The 20290-nt window shown below is 41.1% G+C and overlaps 2 protein-coding genes across 3 annotated transcripts in view; both read right to left on the minus strand.

Annotated features, from left to right (window-relative positions):
- Positions 1-20290, minus strand: part of METTL1 (methyltransferase 1, tRNA methylguanosine) — a 1067043-nt gene that overhangs the window by 403665 nt on the left and 643088 nt on the right. The window lies entirely within an intron of this gene.
- Positions 1-20290, minus strand: part of VDR (vitamin D receptor) — a 119262-nt gene that overhangs the window by 75838 nt on the left and 23134 nt on the right. Inside the window, exon 1 of one of the 2 annotated variants that reach the window (XM_060252993.1) lies at positions 15647-15868. The exons of the other annotated variant lie outside the window; for it this stretch is intronic. The gene's annotated coding sequence lies outside the window, so the exon portion shown is untranslated. Of the gene's footprint in view, positions 1-15646; positions 15869-20290 lie in introns of those variants that run through there. 2 annotated transcript variants of the gene reach the window in all.

Here is a 20290-nt window from a genome sequence, read left to right on the forward strand (position 1 = left end):
TTTCCAAGACCCTCTGTTCTATTACACCCCTACTGTATGATCAGTCCACTCTGGTATGTTACATACATGTTCAGCTATTGCTGCTCCCCATACATGAAGTTACAAATCTGGCATATCAGAAAGCCTCAATGACTTGAACAAAATCATGCCTTTAATACTGCTACAGAAATTCAAGAGTTGTAAAAATACAATTACTAACATAAGAGAAGCCATGTTAGATCAGGCCAATGGCCCATCCAGTCCAACACTGTGTCACACAGTGGCCAATAAAAAAATTATACACACACACACACACACTGTGGCTAATAGCCAGTGATGGACCTCTGCTCCATATTTTTATCTAACCCCCTCTTGAAGGTGGCTATGCTTGTTGCCGCCACCACCTCCTGTGGCAATGAATTCCACATGTTAATCACCCTTTGGGTGAAGAAGTACTTCCTTTTATCCGTTTTAACCTGTCTGCTCAGCAATTTCATCGAATGCCCACGAGTTCTTGTATTGTAAGAAAGGGAGAAAAGTACTTCTTTCTCTACTTTCTCTATCCCATGCATTATCTTGTAAACCTCTATCATGTCACCCCGCTGTCGACGTTTCTCCAAGCTGAAGAGCTCCAAGCGTTTCAACCTTTCTTCATAGGGAAAGTGTTCCAGCCCTTTAATCATTCTAGTTGCCCTTTTCTGGACTTTCTCCAATGCTATAATATCCTTTTTGAGGTGCGGCGACCAGAACTGCACACAGTACTCCAAATGAGACCGCACCATCGATTTATACAGGGGCATTATGATACTGGCTGATTTGTTTTCAGTTCCCTTCCTAGTAATTCCCAGCATGGAGTTGGCCTTTTTTATTGCAAACGCACACTGTCTTGGCATTTTCAGTGAGTTATCTACCATGACCCCAAGATCTCTCTCTTGGTCAGTCTCTGCCACTCTATTCACTCTTTTAAACTTTGTAGATTTCTGAGTAGCCCTTGAAAAAAATTTGAGTACATGGCTCTTCTTTCCATTAAACTTTTTTGTACTTAAGGTTTGTTGCACTACAGACCAATATTGCTCTGGTTTGCTTATTCTTTGCAAACGGCATTTTCTTCTTTTACAGCCCTCACATGGGAGGATGCTCAATTAAAATACTATCATTAAAACTCATTGTTCTTGCTTTTAAAAATTCACAATAGGCACCACTACATTATGCTGAATCAAATACATCCTGAGTATGCTACAAACAGAAACTGGGTCTCATTTCAGTCATCATGAAAAGATATTAGTTTATTCACAACAGGAACCAACTTGGTTAGCAGCTGGGCTTGCATACTCTCTGCCTTTGGTCCACAGAGATAGATAGCTTCCAGTTGTCACACCAAATGCAGAAAACTTCACTAACATTCATCTGCTTTTCAGTAACTGAGATTCTTACGAACAAAGTTGAAGTCCAGTGACACCTTTAAGACCAACAATATTTTATTCAAGGTATAAGTTTCCATGCGCATGCACACTTCTTCAGATACAATGAAATGGAAATTACCAGTTCATACTTATAGGTAGAGGATCATCAGTAAATTAGAATACAGCATAATGAAGATATTTAACAGACTCAAGGACCAAACAGATAACAAGCTTAGTTTATCATTTTTGGGATTTAATTCGGGGAGGGGGGCATAGTGAAGGAAATAAATATGTCAGAATTGAATTGATGGCAGATGTTTCCTTAACTGGGATGGCAGATGTATCCTTAACTGGGGGACGCTAATTGGGTAAATTAACTGAGATCCATCTTTCCACAAGCAATTTTGCATTTGACACAAGGGAAACTATAGCAGTTAACTAGCCTTGTGATGGCTGAATTAACAAGTTGGATCCTGCAATGTAGAAAAGGAAGGCACTGACAGGAATGGGTCTTCTCAGCTCTCTCCTTCCTCCAACAGCCATTTCTGACCCCAGGAGAGTCTATTCCAGGGGTCTTGGAACCCACTTAGAGGAAAAGCCATGTGTTTGGAGGCTACAGTGGCGAAGGGGTAAACTGTTATCTGCCTGATTTTTGCATGAAAGGAACTCTGTTGATGGAAAAGCAGACAGGAAGCAGTTTCTGTCTCCTTCCCCATCCCAATCCACTTTATTAGGTCTCCAGGGACAGCTGGGAAGATCAGGGGTCCCTCCCTGTATAGCTGTTCTAAAGTACTTATGCTGGATCTAAGCCTAAGAGCCTGAAACATCAAAATTGAAATTTCAGTTTTCACTGAGCAGAATATAGGTATGTCACAATGACCACAATGTATAAAAACGTAACTTCTCAATGAATCCCTATTGCACTGAGATAGAGGCTTGTCTAACACCATCCCAACAAGTTCATGGTTGAGGCAAGATTTGGACAGGTGGCCTTCCAAGATCACAGCATTATCTTAACCACTATACTGTACTAGATTTTATCTTCTACAGCTTGCATACGTCTTAGTTTAAATGACGTTGCATAATTTCTTGGATTCTTCCAGTTTGGTCTGCTCCGGCCACACATTTGGGGCCTCTTGTTTACTGCCTAGCTAGAACTGCAAAGAGATATGGAATGTGGAGTTTTGCCTACTAGATCAACAAAACCAAACTTACATTATGCTGCTTAGCAAAGATCCCATTAGCTCACTCTGGCACTGAAGACTGTGGAATGCATTTTTCTTGAGGGACTGATGGACTCTGCCACCTGGCTGTTTACTTCAGCACCCTTGAAGTCTTTGATGCTGAAATGATTATATGATATGACCAGCATCATGCCAAAGGTCAGGTAGATAGCTAGTGCCTTCTGGTAAATTGCTGAGATACCTGTCTGCTTGCCCAAGTCAAAACACCAGTGATTGTATTTTCTACAAACATACTTATGATAATAATTTGCCTTCCATTCTACAAAGGCTTTTGAGACAAAGTGCAATTTCTAAAAAAAAAAAAAGTAGTGTGACTTCTGGAACTCTATATAATTATTGGTAGAGCACTGGTTTGCCCTGATTTTTTTTTTTTGGGGGGGGGGGGGGTAGAGGGAAGCTGAACATTTTTGTCTTCTGATCACTGGTTCTGTATTCAAACATGTGTGCACTCTTCACAATTGATGGCACAGCAGGTGTATCTTGCTGTTCAAATTTAAGAGGGTTTTTTTAAGTACCAGAACTGCAACAGTAAAGTGTGAAGGGGCTCAAAGAGAGCCAGAAAGCAGCCGAAATAACCAGAGGATCCTTGGTCAGTTTTTACTTTATTGTTCCTTCCAGTGTCTCGATATCTGAAGTGAGAATTCTGCAAATGCACAAACCTTATGGTTGCTTCAGCTACACACAGCACAAGAAGCTCTTTTTTGTGCTGTAATGGATAGGGAAGGAGAAGGTGGTAAGATTATTGTTGAGTTTCTGGCAATTGCTAGAGCTATGCTTGTCACTTCCAGGGAGCTCTAGGAATCGTCAGGAACTCCTGTAAAAACCCAAGGCATTTTACTTTTTAAATGTTTTTAATGTTTTCTCCCCAGGATGGTCAAATCCTCCCTTTGGCCCCAGTTTCCACCAAGTGATCAGCTGAGCATTGGTAGGCAAGGTCTGGAATTGGTTGGAGGTCTCCCACCATAAGCAAACAAATGGGAAACCTACATGGCACCCTCATGAGAATGAATTAATGAAGCAGGTCTCACCTTCATATGCCAAAAGTCCGTCCCCTTTTTTTGTATGCAACCAACAGGCATTCAAGGATGAAAATTAATTATTGCCCAATTTAGTAGCGAATGCTAGACTAATTTATTTGAAAAATCAACTACTTACAAACTAATCAAGTAATAAGTAACACTGAATTGAAAAGAAGCTATGAAGAGAATGCAGAAAATGTACATGTCTGACAGGTGCACATTCCAACAGTAACCAGGTCTTTTTAGAACAATTTAGTAGTATTTCTGAGTGGGACACACTGCACTGCTACTGGGAATACTATGTCCTATAAAGCACACAGGCACAGCTATAGATACACGTACTGCCTTTCATTCTACCTCTGTTTCCAAGATACCTACAGAGAGAAGTAACAGACTATTTTTAGTATACCAGTCTGGATGATGATGCAGATATGTACACACTGATAGCCATGATAGGCATGATTAAGAAACCTGCTGAGTGTTAGAGTTCTGTTCCAATTACTAGCAGGCAATCACAGTGCAAATAAAAAACAACAATAAAAGCAAATTTGTAATGGAGAGCTCCTTTCATTGAGAAAAAGGCTGCCATGTGCCAACTTTTAGAGTGTAAGTGTGAAAAGAGGACAACAGGCATCATCTCAAATTCAATGTGAGGGTTACATCCCCAAGTGACCGGCATTTTCAAAGCAGCTTGAAAATTAAAGCTGCAACTGAGCACTGATTTACCATGTAAGTGTAAAAATTATGTATTAGGGAAGGGGATCTCTGCTTTCATTACATCAAGAGAGGGGGGAAAACATGATTTTTTAACAAAAATTGGTGCCCACAAGGCAAAGAATGGGGTGGATAAGCCTCTTTGCCCAGTAGGGTATCTAATTGGTCATTGGAGATTTCATTGGCTGTGTAGATTTTTAAAAACTTTTTTTCATTGGCAGCTGCCACCAAAGATTTGGTTTTATTGTGTCTCTTACACTCCTCTTTTCCAGTGAATTAAAAAATAACTATCCCCCTTTTCCCCTGCACTTGGACTTCCTGTGTGTGCATGTGCATGCATGGCTTCACTCCTGTAGTAGCCATTTTGCAGTTGGCACTGTCTAGGCTGTCAACCTCCAGGTGAAGCACAGAAATCTCCCAGAATTACATCTGATCCCAACGCTATAGAGATCAGCCTTCCGGTGAGGATGGAGGATCCCCTGCTCCCGGTGCTTATTTCGCACTATCACTCAGAGTGGCAGTAGGAGAAAAATGGGGGGGTGGGGGTTACTGCCAGATTAAGGCTGTGATGTAATTTCTAAGGAACCCCCAGGATTTGTTAGTCCTTTTTAGAAACTGCTGGAAAGAACAGAGAATTTCTAGCTACTGACAAAAAGGTGTGACCAGGGCTTTTTTTGACCAGGGCATTTCCGGCAAGCTTGGTGTCAGGGGGCATGGTCCAATATGCAAATGAGTTTCTGCTGGGCTTTTTCCACAAAAAAACAATGGTGATATCAGGGGATGTGACCTGATATGTGAATGAGTTCCTGCTGGACTTTCTCTACAAAAAAGGCCCTGGGTGTGGCACAGACCACTACTGGCTTTCCTGGAAATGACATTACACTGTCATTAATTAACTTCTGTTTCCTTGTCCCCATGTAATATCTCACTAGTTGCTATTCCTGGCAACCCTAGATCCCCTGGAGAAAGTGACTGCTTTGGAGGAGACTCTATGGCACTGTACCCTCCTAGGGTCCCTTCTCTCCCCAAACCCTCCCCTCCCCAGACTCCACCCCAAATCTCAAGGAATCTCCCACCCCAGAGTTGGCAACTCTTGCTTTGCTTCCTATGGTAGCCATTTTATGGCTGTACCCAGCACCCTGTGTCAGAATTCCAAATGTGGCTGCATGTTCAAAAAGGTTGGGGGACCTAAGCCTAGAAACAAGCAACGCCTAGTAAAAGCTCACAAAACCATACATAACTAATTTTGAGCCCAGTGGCAGCTTTAAGACCAACACAGTTTTATTCAAGGTTACAAGCTTTCATGTGTATACACACTTCTTCAGCTACATTGAAATGGAAGTGACCATCCTTATATATAGGTAGAGGGTGAGCAACAAATTAGCATACAGCAAAATAAAGGTGTTTAACAATGCAAGGACCAAACTGGAACAACTAGCTCAGTTTATGTGGTCACCACTAGGTTCAGTTTAATTAAGTATTTATTATTTTTCTGTATGCTTTATTATGCTGTATGCTAATTTGATGCTCACCCCCTACCTTTATGTATGAACTGATAACTTCAATTTCAATGTATCTGAAGAAGCATGTGAGCAAATGGAAACTTATATCTTGAATAAAACTTTGTTGGTCTTAAAGGTGCCACTGGACTTGAACTTTGTTCTGCTGCTTCACACCAACACGGCTGCCCATCTGAAAAACAGACATAAGAACACTAAGGAAGTCCTCAAGTGATATGGGCTTAATGCCTGCATAGCTTGCTATCCCCACCTATGTTAAGCTTGCCAATCCCCAGTTGAGGGCAAGGGATCCCCTGGTTTGGAAGCCCTCTCCCCACTTCAGGGTTATCAGAAAGTGTGGCTGGGGGGGAGGAGGGGGGCTTGAATGTCCACTGGTCCCCGTAGAGTATAACAGAGAATCAATCCATGGGAGGATGTTTTTTGAGATAAAGGCACCAAATTTCAACATAGCATCTGGTGCCTCTCCTCAAAATACCCCCCAAGTTTCAAAAAGACTGGACTAGGGAGTCTAATTCTATTAATCCCAAAATAAGATGTCCCCATCCTCCATTATTTCCAATGAAAGGAAGGCATTTCAAAGGAGCCCAGTCCCTTTAAATGTAATGGTCAGAACTTCCTTCAGAGTTTAATCGGGCTTGGCACAACCTTGCTCCAGGCTCCACTCCCAAAGTCCCCAGATATTTCCTGAGTTGGATCTGGCAACCCTACCTACAGCTGCCTTCTCTGCCTTGTCTAGTGATGTGAAGATCGGGGAGAAGATACTTCTCCCCAAAGATTTAGCTCCCAGTTTTTCTAGTGGAAATGTTGTGCAGCACTGCAAAAAAACCTTTCTGTTGGAGACTACTTTTTACAGACAAGGTTTTACTCAGAATGTGCAGTCTGAAGATTTTTACATAAAACAAGCTGCAGCCCCACCTGCCTCACAAACACCTGTTGTGGAGGGAGGGAGGGAGAGAATATGATTGTAAGCCTCTTTGAGACTACTTAGGGTAGAGAAAAGGACGGTATGAAAACCAAATGTTATTATTTTTTACAAAAAGACACATGCATGTGCATGCAGAATATATGTGTGTTCACTGTAACATCTGAACAGGGTTTCGGCCTCACTCCAATCTTACATTAATTTTCTCTCCCTTCCGTTAAAACAGCTCTTTATTTTAGCCTTTAAAAATTGTTTTTATTTAGTAGCTAGGAACGCTTTTTCACTCAGGGTAAAATCATATAGCAGTTGCCACAGCACACTCTGGTTTAAGATTTGTTGCCCTTTTCTTTTAAAAAATCAACTACTAGAGTCTACAGACACAAAACTAGCAGCACTTGAATAAGTTCTATAATGTTTACACAACTCAGTTCCCTATACACTGACAACATATAACAGAAGTCCAATACAGGCATCCTGCAAGCCAAGCAGAGCTGTAGCACTGTTCCTTCTCTCTTGAAACTTAAAGGCATAATTCCTTTTCCCAGAGAGCTTAAAGAGACCTGAAATGGCTTATTCTTTTAAAAGAAATAATAAGTGCAGGACATTTAAAATTGTGCATCAATTTTGAGAGTGGAACCTGTGCATTGCTAATCTGTGCTTTCTATGTCATTATGCTGACATTAAACAAGACTGACTCTAGCCATTAAAATAAATCAGCCATGTGAATGTTTTAGAGGCCAAATACAAATAAGCCAATAAAGAGATCCAATTACAGTTGCACAAAAATAGAAGGAACATATTTGATTTCCACTTCTTATCTAGAAACATTATTTCTGCAAACTGCCTTTTTTCCACTGGAAAAAACACAGCTTTTCACTTGATCAACATGATTGCTGTACTGATATCACTATCAGGTTAATTGCACTACCATATCATTGAACCTTGGCAAGTGGCACCGTCACGCTGGTATCCAATTGAATACACACCAAAGTAAAAGGTGGATCAAGTTAGTTCTACTTTATAACAGAGTCTTATCCATTCTTATAACAAATCCAAGACAAGCAAAGTGCTATTAATTGCAGCTACTGCCAAGATCACATATTAGGCTTATGTATGGTATTGAGTAGAGGCAACAATCAAACATGATTTCCCAGAGGAAAGGAAAATCTAAAACACAAAAGTCATGTAATACCATTTTTATCAGGACCAACCAAATCACCGCAGCATGCATGTCTGAGTCTGTCATGATCATCTGGTTGAATGTTAACACACACAAAAGGGGAGAAGAGTGGGTGAAAGTGGATAAATGAATCAGGCCCCAATCTTTTTTTCCTTCTTCCCCTTTCTTTTAAAAATCATGAATGAAGGGTTCTGGAAAACTCAAAAGCTTGAACATTGGGTGATCCTAGGAAATATCACATGGCTGTCACTTTTGCACGGCAGTATAATTATTTTCATGCCTGTTTTGTACTGTAGCTCTAGAGCTTCCTTTTTAATTTCTCAATGCTCACACTTAAGAATACCAGCATCCATGATTCTAAAGTAAAACAAGGGTTCTCAAAGAAACCATATACACAATTCAAAAGAGAACAGAACTGTTTATCTGCTTACCTTTGTATGAAAGCAGACAGAAGAGGTATGACCTCAAATCCAGTACTCATGTTAAGCATTTATGGTCTTTCCTATTATTCCAAGAAACTGAATAGTTATTAGATAACTGCTATGAAGTTGAGAAGCAAAATGAGGGGGATAAGGTGAAGGATGAAATGATAAAATGGGGAATGAAATGTATTTAGAAGCAGTGTGAAGAAGGGTGGTGACCATCTGGAGACATGCAGGGCTTTTTTTTTTTTTTAGCAAGAACGCATAGGAACGCAGTTCCAGTTGGCTCGGAATCAGGGGCTGTGGCCTAATATGCAAATAAGTTCCTGCTGGGCTTTTTCTACAAAAAAGCCCTGTGTGAAACAATGGTGACACCAGGGGATGTGACCTCATATGCAAATGAGTTCCTGCTGGACTTTTTCTACAAAAAAAGGTCAGACATGTAACAACAATTGCAGCACCATTCTGATGCAGATGGGCCAGGCTAGCCTGATTTCATCAGAAGATCTTTGAAGCTAAGCAGGGTCAGCCCTGGTTATTTGGGTTGGAAGAAAGTCCAAGGTTATTACATAGAAGCAGACAATGACAAACCACCACTGATTGTGTCTTGTCTTGAAAACTCTACAGGGTCACCATAAGTCAGCTGCAACTGGATGGCACTTTCCACTACTGCCAACAGCTTTGATACAACGGCTAAGATACAGGGAACGGCTAAGATACAGGGAACAGGCAAAGATGAGAAGTTAAAATTGCATCTTAAAATGTATGTTGGAGTCTTACAAGGGGAAAGTGAAGTATAAGTATCAGCAGTCCCTCTTAAAACATGATTCTTTCTGAAACTATCCCTTATTCCATGAAGCCTGCTCAAACACATCTGCTAATGTTCCATTCTGCCAAAAATGACCCCTTTTTACAGTAAAGGCTGCACTCTCTCTGTGGCATATTTCTTCACTTCTCTGTTACAAAAACTTTATGGCCCTCAATGTATTCCCTATTCCAGCATCTTTGATGTCTGACTGCTGCACATGTAGGGTGTATCTGTCCATTTTAAAAGCTAGGGCTGAGGAATATAGAATTTACAGTACTAATTTCTGCAAGTGCTCTGGTCTGCATTCCCAAAGTTCACCTGCACTTGTTTAGATATAAAACTGGCAGTCTCGAGGGGATGCAATAACTTAGAGCATATACTCAATTTTTATTAATATATTTCGAATACTACCTCTCCAAATGTATTCTATTTATTAATAATGGTTGGTTATACAACCCACACAATTTTTACCCCTCTCTCCATAATACAAATAAGGCCCTGAAGAATGATTCTTTTACTTATTCAATTTACAGAGCCACAGTTCTAACACATATTGGTGATTTGAGCACAAAGCCAAAGAGAAAACCCCCTTGAGAAAATGCCTTGGGTGGAAAATTTTATTTGATGGGTTCCAGATGGCTACTTCTAATATTCTAGCTTATCTTTAGACAAACGTAGCAAAAAATGAAAACAAAAAGCACTTACAGTCAAGCTGACAGGTACAGATAGAAAGACCAAGTAATTAAAAAGAGATTTAACTGCCGTTATTTTTAGCAGTTAATGGTGCAGAGCCTCTGGATTCCCCTTCTTGCTCACAGCAATGAATATAAAAGAGATATGTTACAACAGAAAGCAATAAGACAGGTCTGTATGCTGAGGAAAGGACTTCATATATCAATAAATACAACCAAATGCTCTTTGCCAATCAATTTACACAGTACAAGGCACAGAGTCACAGCCTATGAGTCAGATATATTTACTCCATGTACACTCATGTCTCTCAGTGAACAGTGCAGGGTATGGGTGGGCAAGGTAAGGTTAAACACGTTGGACTATGTGGTGAACCGGCAGACAGACTTTGCATTGAGGTTCTTCTTCCACTAAGCATACTCAGCCAAAATATATAAATTGTGATTGCGACTTCCTAACTAAAATATTCAAACAACATACTGCTAAGGTGGGGTGAAAGAGAAGGACTGAGAAAGCTGTTTTGGGGACCAGTGGTGGCTGCTGGTGATTGATTTAACCTTTCTAACCATTTCAGTTTATGGCCACTCTTCTGCGAAACAATTTAGTAATCGAAGTAGGCGTTACATGTAGGAGTTACATATCAATAATACCTGACTGTCACTGCAAAAGCAGTTGCATGTCCTTATCTTTACCTTTTATTAATGTTTTCAGACATCTAAAAATATCTAGTTTCTAAACACATTTATGAAGTCCCCAAGCCTCCCTTACATATCAGTATGTCTAGATGAATTCTTGCAAAAGAAAACCTGTAGCAGTTAAATGATGGTTATGGATGCTGAATGGCAATAGATGAAGAAAAGGAATCAAAAGGTGGGGGGAGGGGCAAGAGAGTCTGAGAAACTACCATTCGCTGGCCTTTTGGTAATGTGTAAGATTCAATCAAGCCACAGATTACATTTTTCATAGGCCTGAAGGTCTTTCAAAAGTATAATCACTGCTTGTGCTATGTACATTGTTTGTTTAAACCATAAGAGTAGGGAGCAAATTATAAGAATAAAAGGGGAATGCAACTTAGGGGAGCTGACCCTCCCCGCAAACACACCACTGCTTCACTCCCTCCCACTCTCCCTCTAGATTCTCCTGCAGCCTCACTTCCAGTTTCATTGCCTGACTAGAGAGAGAAGAAATTCAGATAATGGACACTTAATAAGGAAAGTCATTAATGGGCTGGTTCATCTCTCCCATGAGTCCCTTTTGTTTTTAAGCTGTCCCTCCTCCTTCATGTTGTTGGAAGTGGAGGAATGTCACAGTACAATGACTCTTTGTACCAAGCACACCAGTACTCCAGAAGGGGCAGAAGACCTACTAAGGTGGATAGGGTCAGTTTCCTCAGTATCCTCCCTCTTGTCTTTTCTGACTGCTGTATCCTTGTTTACCCAGAATCCTATTCTCAAGAACATCCTTCCAACGTAACTCTTTCTCTTTCCGTTTCTTTGTCTCACCTCCACTAGTCCAAGATGTGCTCTCAGCATCTCTCTTCATCCTAGCTTACACAGAACACCTATTCTATTCCTATCAGAGGACATCCAATTTTTTAAAGCAGCAAGCTTTGTATGGCAACCATTCTGTGGCTTTCATCTCCTATGGCAACCATTTTATGACTGCGCCACAATTCCAAATGTGTCCAGAGGCTCAAAAAGGTCAGAGACCTCTAGGATAGGCACTATAAAAGAGTACTTTTAAAAAACTGAAGATGGCCCCTGTCCACTGGCTTACAATAGAACAGAACGGACAACCTTTGGAGGGCAAGCAAAAGTAAAAGGAGAGGAGAAGGCAAAGGTTAGAGAGAATCACATAGTAGCAGAGCTATATTTTCAAACATTGTTTAATAAGGATGGAGAGATTGATGATGACAGTGGTAGGGAGTGCCAAAGAAAAGGAGCAGCAAGAGAAGAAGAGTAAATGTATGGAACAGAAGAAGTAATCCAAGTGAGACTAGATCAGATGAGACCAAAGCTTGAACGTATTTCAAAACAGAAGCAGAATTTTAAGATGGGCTTGGTAAGGAAAAAGGACAGAGAGGGGAGTGTAACAAAAGGCAAAAGTGATCATACTAATACGATAGAGAAAACAAGCTGCAGAGTCAAGAATGAAGAGAAGAGGGTGATGGTGGGGGAACAGCAAATGGAAAACTAAGACATCGAGGCACTATAACTCACCTCTTAGCAGTAGGAAGAACTTATGAACTTATGAAGCTGCCTTATACTGAATCAGACCCTTGGTCCATCAAAGTCAGTATTGTCTTCTCAGACTAGCAGCGGCTCTCCAGGGTGTCAGGCTGAGGTTTTTCACACCTATTTGCCTGGACCCTTTTTTGGAGATGCCAGGGATTGAACCTGGGACCTTCTGCTTCCCAAGCAGATGCTCTACCACTGAGCCACCATCCCTCCCCAAGAGACGGAGTGTCAATACTGGAAAAGTTATTTTTCTGCAGGAGCTAGGAAAACAGGAGGCAAAGGGAAAAGTCAATGAGGACACCAAATTTGTGCTAGAGGAAAAAGGAAAATAGTAGTGCTATCTAGATAACGGGTGGCCAAACTTGCTTAACGTAAGAGTCACAAAGAATAAACATCAGATGTTTGAGAGCTGCAGGACATGAATACACATCTTTACACAAACATCTTTACTAAAACTCTTAGTTACTTTTTTGCACAGAAAGATAAAATACAGTTTACAACACCATGCTAGAAGGAGACTTAAAAAAAAAACAAAAGCGGGGAATAATAGTGCCCATAAGACCTGCAAAGGAAAAAGTTAGGGAATTGTTTTTTGACACCAGTGCGAGAAAGAAACACACAAGTAATGTATAAATCACTGACCACTGTTTGCATCATTATGTATCTCTCTTTGTCTTGACACCGAGGTTTGTAAATACAGCTCCTATAAGAGCTATGAAACTAAGGGGGAACCCTGTGCAGTCCTCTTTAATTCTGTCCATCCTTCCAGTGGCTCCCTCAGCTCTTGCGTTCTCTTTCCCTGCTCTAGGTCTCTGGGCGATCTCTGTGGTGGAGGAGAGGAGCTTTCAAGTCTAACTATTTCCCCCTCCTTCCCTGTTTCACACCTGGTGGAAATAGTCACCTACCTATGGGTCAGCACTCAGAGGCTGACTTAGGTCCTGATGCTATGCATGTTTACCTGAGAATAAGCCTGCATTAAGTTCCCCCTTGACCTCTGTGAGCCACACAATATGTATGACAGAGCTGCATGTGGCTCCTTAGTTTGGCCACCCCTGAGTTAGATTTTTTTTTTTAAAAAAGGAAGATGATTCTGATGCTGAAGGAAGAGGACAAACCAACAGTTCAGTTTTAGATAAAAGCTTAAGATAATGGGAAGAAGCCTAGTCAGAAACAAAAGCCCAAGCAGAAATATTAGAACAAGAGCTACAGGTCATCAACATAAAAACATGAAGGTAAGATGAATGATAGGCAATGAGGCAACATAATAGGACTCAGAACAAAGTCATGAGAGACTCCAGCACCAAGGAAGAAAAGGCTTACATAATTAACAGGGAGAAAGGTAAGAGTTAAACTAGAAAAGCAATACATGAACCAAAACAGAAAATATGTAGTGCAAAGAGAAGAACAGAATAGTAAAGACATTAGAACAAGTAAAAGCAGCACAAAACCCTGAACCCTTGAATAAACAAGAAGGCAGCTGAAAAGTAGTTTCAGTTGAATGGCAGTCACTAGATGGGAAAGATGTAGCATTGAGTTAGAAGAAAGTTAAGACATGTAAGATGTTTGAGAATTCTGAAGGAAAGGCTGGAAGATAGGTCACAGCAAATGACAGAGGGATGAAAAGATCAAGTAGAGACAAACACTTGTAATAAGAAAAGAAATTGCCAGAAGAAGAGGAGAAATATGAACTAAACAGTAGGTGCTAGAGTCTGTATCAGGAAACTACTCTGATTCTACTAATGGCAATTTGGTGTCACATTTTAAACCAAATCAATGAGTTCTTCTGTTGTACAATAGCACACTCTGCTGTGGTTTCTCTTGAAATTCCACATTTATATATAGCTAAACTCTTATCACAGCACAAAGTGTCAGCATACCTCAAGCCAAATATTTTCTATTCTTGTGTTTTAACAATTTATTAATAACATATGGTTACAATATTTAATTGTCTCTTTTCTATACTAACCCATATGATATTTCAGCCCCCCCCTCCCTCCAGTATTTGACTTCCCCGAAGTTATAAATTTAAATTCAATTATAAAGGTACCGCTAACCAATCAAAGTTCAAATATAATATTTTCTATTCTTGAGCGCCACCACAGAACTGAAATTTACATAGTTTAGTTATTCCAACTCAATATTATCTATAATTTAGATCAACATCCCATGTAAAATACAAACGCTACAAGGATAGCCACAGGCTTATTCAGAAGTGTTGTCAAGGAAGAGCAGCGTACTATTTAAGTGCTATTTTCAGAACCATTCCTATATTCAAAACATGGTCAACTATCATTCACACTCACATCTGCACTCTACATCTATCTATCCAAATCCTCTTCATAAAGCTCTTGCAATGATTTGTTATTTGGTGCACCATGGTTTTAATTCAAAGACTTCTCAGTGCAAACTGATTTGTGAGTTCTAGCAATTCCAGTTAGCAGAGTTTAACGCAAAATTGCCAGTAAAAGTACTCTTCACAGATGTGTTCAAACAGAACTTTTATCTCTGTCCCAAAGCCTCACCCTCTAGCACCGCAACTCATTTAGAAGCAGAGAAAAAGAAATCTCACTGAAAGCTGGCAGAACCAATCGCATATGTAAGTGTATCTGTTTCTGTCTTACAACCTGCCAGGCTTGGGCTTTCCTTCCCTCCAGATGGATTCCTGACCCACATTTACAGGCTGAGAAAGCCAAGTGCTCCACATCTGTTAAGGGTTCCTTAAAAGAGGGTCAAATAAGGCTCACTTCAGCAGGACAGTGTTCCATCTTCTTGTTAAAGGGCTGAGATGACACAAAGTTGGAACCAACATAACTGACAAGTGTCACTTTTCTTCCTTGGGAAGTAGGAATAGTTCTCCTAATTTAGCACGGGAGAGCTATGGGTATTTGAACACCACTTTCTGCAAGTTCTACATTACATATTTCAACTACAGTATTTCCACCCCCACCCCCCAAGAAGCAAAACCAAAGAATTTAGAAAATAGCAGACCAAGTCACTACAGTACTAAACACTCTGCTAAATCACAGCTGCCAGGTTACTGAACTATTTTCCAGGAAAGTATCTGCAAGAGATTTACAGACCCACAGGTTTGTCTTCTTGGAACTAGCTGTCCATCAGATTAAGAGTTGCAGAAGCCTTTAAAAAAAAAAAAAAGGAAAGGACAAGGGAGGAAGAGAAAAAGACACCTTTGTACCTATTTTGAAAGGGTGATTAAGTAGGTGAAAGATCTGCAGAAAGGCAATGCTAATTAACTTTCATATGGAAAAAAAAGGTTCACACTAATTACTTAAGCTATAAAATACATTAAGGACACTTAAAGGAACTTTTTTTATACTGTTAAGATCAGGATTAATGCCTTTCTTGCTCAAGTTAAAAATCCTACCAAACGTATAGCTTATAACATAAAGCCACAGGAGTTTTCACTAAACTTTTAAGCAGTTAGGCTGATGGACACTGAACAAATCTAAGTATCAAATCCTTGAAGGCAGAAACCAGACAGAATATTTACCTGCAGTTCCTGAGTATCACGGCACTAAGCTACAGGAGATTCCAGCTCACAGTGTGTCTGTGCCTCTAGCAACTGAATGGTCGATCCAACTAGTGAACTGACAATTTCCGTAGAGGCTGCAGTCATGTGACTCAAAGGCACAGCAACAGTGCGCCAGCTTCCAGTTGTGAGTTCCTTTTCCAGCCGTACTGATAAAATCTGAGGAAGCTGAGCTGGTTGTATTATGCTTGAAACGCCTTCTGAGGGGAAAAGCCCGGTGGTTTAATTCCTCCTCCCAATAATAAGCATAATAAAGTGCTGCCACTCCTGATGGTAAGAAAGAATGCACCCACAGTACAGTCAGAGCACAGGAAAAAAATCTGCCCAACTGAATTCAGAGCATAGGAAAAAAATCTGCCCAACTGAATTCTGAAAAATGCAAATAAAAAAATTGAAATACTAAAAAGCAGCTTTCAGCTGCAATATACCTAAAAAGTGTTTTTCTTCATTCACAATCAGCCTATCCAAGACATCTGTAGACTGATTCTAACCACAGGTATCCCACTGAGGTCACTAGGGCTTGCTCCCAAGTAATAGCACATGGAATTTCAGCTTTAGCACAACAGTCTTTGATCTCTCTCCCCCATCTAAGCCAGAAACTATCAAACCCTCCTGGATATAGAGCCCAACCCAATGGGGATAAACCCTAGCCATCTTGCAAACACCTGGAAAAGCTTCACACCAGCTGTCAATTTTGCAATAGAAAGCATTTACTCGGGGATTTTCTTGTAGAGAAAGCCCAGCAGGAACTCATTTGCATATTAGGCTAAAACACACCCCCGACATTACATTGTTCCAGCAAGGACTCATTTGCATATTAGACCACACCCCTTACCCCAAGCCAGATAGAACTGCATTCCTGTGCATTCCTGCTAAAAAATAAAAGCCCTGCATTTATTACCAAAAAACCCCCTTCAACACAACACTCATTAGTCACTTACTGGGAACTGCAAGCCACACAACACGTTTGAACAAGTATTCTTTACCATAGAATCATAGAGTTGGAATGTGCCATCTTCTTTCATTTTTATGTTTAATCAATTGCCAATGTGAGAAGTTAACCTTCTCTTTCATATATCCTGAGAATAGGCTTATCAGAGTAATTACTCCCAAGATCTTGGAGTGTTCTAGTTAGTCATTTACTGAACACATGAAAGTGCTTTATACTAAGTCAGTCTGAGATCACTAGTCAATCAAGATCTACTCGAGCAGTGTTTCTCCAGAGTCTCAGATGGGGTATTTTACATCACCTACTACCTGATTCTTTTTATTAGAATTGTCAAGGATTGAATTTGGGATCTTCCGCATGCAAAGCAGACACTCTTCCCCTGAGCCAAAACCTGATCCATTGCTAAAACTGAAGTTAGCAATGGAGCTCATTTAAAAAGAAAAGGTGGGCTTTCTGTTTCAAAGGGATACTGGCCAATCAAAAAAATAAATAAATTCAGACTTCAGTAAGACTGAAGATAGTCTCTCCCAACAGCTACTGAGAAAGGTATATTTTCAGGTCTGCCTTTGATTGTTACCTCACTGGAGCATTAGAAACTATTTGTTAATTATCAATAATAATGCTGTCTGCATCCATTTACTCTGCCTATGTGGCAGGGGTTAAACTGTGCACACAAAGGGCCCAAGCAATTCTGTTTCATTATTAATTGAGACCACGGCTAAAAGCCTTTGCTGTTATACCCTGGTGTTTTTTGTATTGTTTTTCTTCCTTCCAGCCTGACTGATCATCATGCTTGAAGTCAAGGACTTATTTCCCCCAAGGTCAGATTGGTGAAGTATCCTGAAAGTTTTCCCCCTCACTTGATTTCTTTGAAGTATGTGGCACATCGCACAAGTCAGTGCATGTTATTTTCCCAGCAAGCATTGTCTGACGCTGCATCTGTTCTCCGTGCATGGTGCCTGGTTGTCTGAATTGCGTGTCACCTTGCACGTTACCGGGGAAATTTATAATTGTTTCAAATGTACACAATACCTCTGTTTTTTTATATTCTGTAGGAGGTTTTTCCTTTCCAAGTTGACTTTTCACTTCCTTCACAGAACCTGCTGTTCACCAATATTCAATTGTTCACAGCAGGCTCTTGAGCAACCAAAATATTCATGAAGTTTCCCACCACAGTAGTTCAGAAAATGGCTGGGGGTTGGCGGGGGGGGGGAGAAGACAGAACACAGCCACTTTAGGCTATGTCAGGTGTCCCGAATGTGACACTTATGGGCTCCTGAGTGCCCACCAAGTGTTTTTAGAAAGCATGTAAGGCCAGGTGGAACTTTTGCGCAGCAGAGCTTCAGACTGGCTGTCCAAACTTTTTAAAGTGGCTTTAGCAGGAGCTGCCACCACAGCACAAAGAACTTCACTCTATGACTGAAGGGCAAGCTGTGTGAATGCAAGAAAACATGTTTAAGCAATATATTCATTTTAAAAGGCATTATGTTAGCAGAGTTTCTACCTGGAAGGTTGAAGTTATCATTACAGTTGTGCATAATTTTACTCCCCAACCGTTTGTGGTTGGCTCTGCCTCTTTGGCAGCTAGTTTGTGGTTGAACTATGTCAGAATTCCAAAGGTTCTTGCAGACTTTAAAAGGCTAGGACGTTCTGGTCTATGTTTATAAGTTCAACATCCATCTTCTTGTGCAGCCCCACACTGAGGACTGCACTTGCACAGGGCAGCTGTGGAGGCTGATTTTCTAGCTTAAAAGTTTATAACTGAGCAATTTGTCCTTAGGCAATCTGAGCATGTGCTGGTTTTCCCGCCAAAACCCTCACATCACTTAGGGTGGACCACACCCTTCCCTCAGTTCCTTTCTCACAGCCAGCCTATGCAAGCACAGTCCCCAATGTGTGCCTGCACAGGAGACGTCAATGAACAACAGTTACGGTTAAGTGCAACCCTGTTTTTTATCCAGAGGTAGGGTTGCCAACCTAGGCTTGGAAATTTGGAGCAGTCCCTGTGGAGATGGGAAAGTCTGCCCTCCCAGCTGCCATTTTATCCAGGGAACTAAAATCTGGAGATCAGTTGTAATTTTGAGAAGAACTCCAGGTGGCAACCCGACGCAAAACAGTGGCTGAAGAACCCAGTGACACAGGCTTATCATTGCTCTGCTCCAAAACACCAACTGCTATCTAGGAATCATAAAAACCTGAGCTTCATATTATAGTTGCATATAACTTCACTCACACTAGCCTTTTCTTTAAAAAAAGGGGAAAAAAGAACACAGGGAGTCATCAGGAACAGATCACTGACAAGATGGAAACCTACTTAACCTTTCCTCTGCTTTTCCTACTTGATACACCAGGCTGCTTTTCTGTTCTATAAGATTTCCACACACATCCAAGGGGAGCAGCTGGGATGGTTTTAAACAGGAAGAAGAATCAGACAGATTCTTCCCCATTCTTGTGCTCCACTCAAGATTGCAGCCTCTCACAGAAGATTTACCTTTAAAAAACTAAACCTGGAGGAAGTTATATGATGTGGCCCTTAACGTTACACTCCCACACATTATCAAAAAAGTCCACTAAATACAGGCTGTGTGTAAAATGGGATGCTGACGATTAGTAGTAGTAAACCCTTTCCAACCCTGTTCATAGACTTTTTAAAAGAATCTAGAAGATTTTAAGGGTACATTCCAGACTATTTGTTTGTCATGAACTTGGTTGCAAGTGACTGCATGTGGAACTGACATAGACCAGGCCATGATCCGCCATGGTAGTACAGCACTCCACTTCTGCATTTTTCACAGGAGAACACATTGGGGAAAGCTAACCCTTGGCTGCGTGATAAAACGTCCCTCTTCTTGGGCAGACAGGCTGATAGGCAGGATATCTGGGAGATTACTGAGCACTTGTACGTTTTCACCTCACCCCCTTGCAAAACTGTGCTAGCTGCCTACACGGTCCTCTTATTAAGGGGTGGGAACTGCATGGAGCAATGTACCCTGCGCTTGTGCCCAAGGCATATGTGTACGTGCTGCTGTACAGATGTAGCCACCACCCCAAATAAAATTCTGGATAGCTGACAGCCTGGACTACTGTGGCACTCAAGGGCCGTTTTCGCACTAGCGTTTGCTCCGGCGTAGCGCCCCATTTACCTCCGGATCTTCTCTTGGATTTCGCACATGTTGCTCCGGAGCTGCGCTTTGCTCCGGCGCTTCAGGGATTTTACGCCGGAGTATGTTTTTCAGCATGTTGCCGGAGTTTCCGAAAACCTCCGGATCCACTCAGCGGAGTTTCCTGTGCGAAATCCATCCACGCCGGATCGACTGCTTTGGGGGCGTCACCCTCTCCCTTTCCGTCCTCCCACCCCATCCACCCGCTTGGCCAATCATCAGCCTTTCGCGGCGCTTCCCCAAAGTGCCGGCACGGCCATTTTTTTTTTTTAAACTTCACAGTTTTGCGTAATAGCGATATTTCGAAATTAACAAATAGAAAAAAAAAAAACCCTCCTGGAATAGCCTCAATTGCCACTTCAATTGCTTTCGTTAGAATTTTTTTTTATTATTGACTTTAGTTGCGTTATTTCGCTGTTGCGTTATCTCGATAATACGAAAACGACCATTGTTGGGGGGGGGGGAATGTAGTGCCGGTGCGGGCCAAAGCGTCAA

The sequence above is a fragment of the Heteronotia binoei genome, chromosome 13, assembly GCF_032191835.1.
Source record: "Heteronotia binoei isolate CCM8104 ecotype False Entrance Well chromosome 13, APGP_CSIRO_Hbin_v1, whole genome shotgun sequence".
Taxonomy (NCBI): Eukaryota; Metazoa; Chordata; class Lepidosauria; order Squamata; family Gekkonidae; genus Heteronotia; species Heteronotia binoei.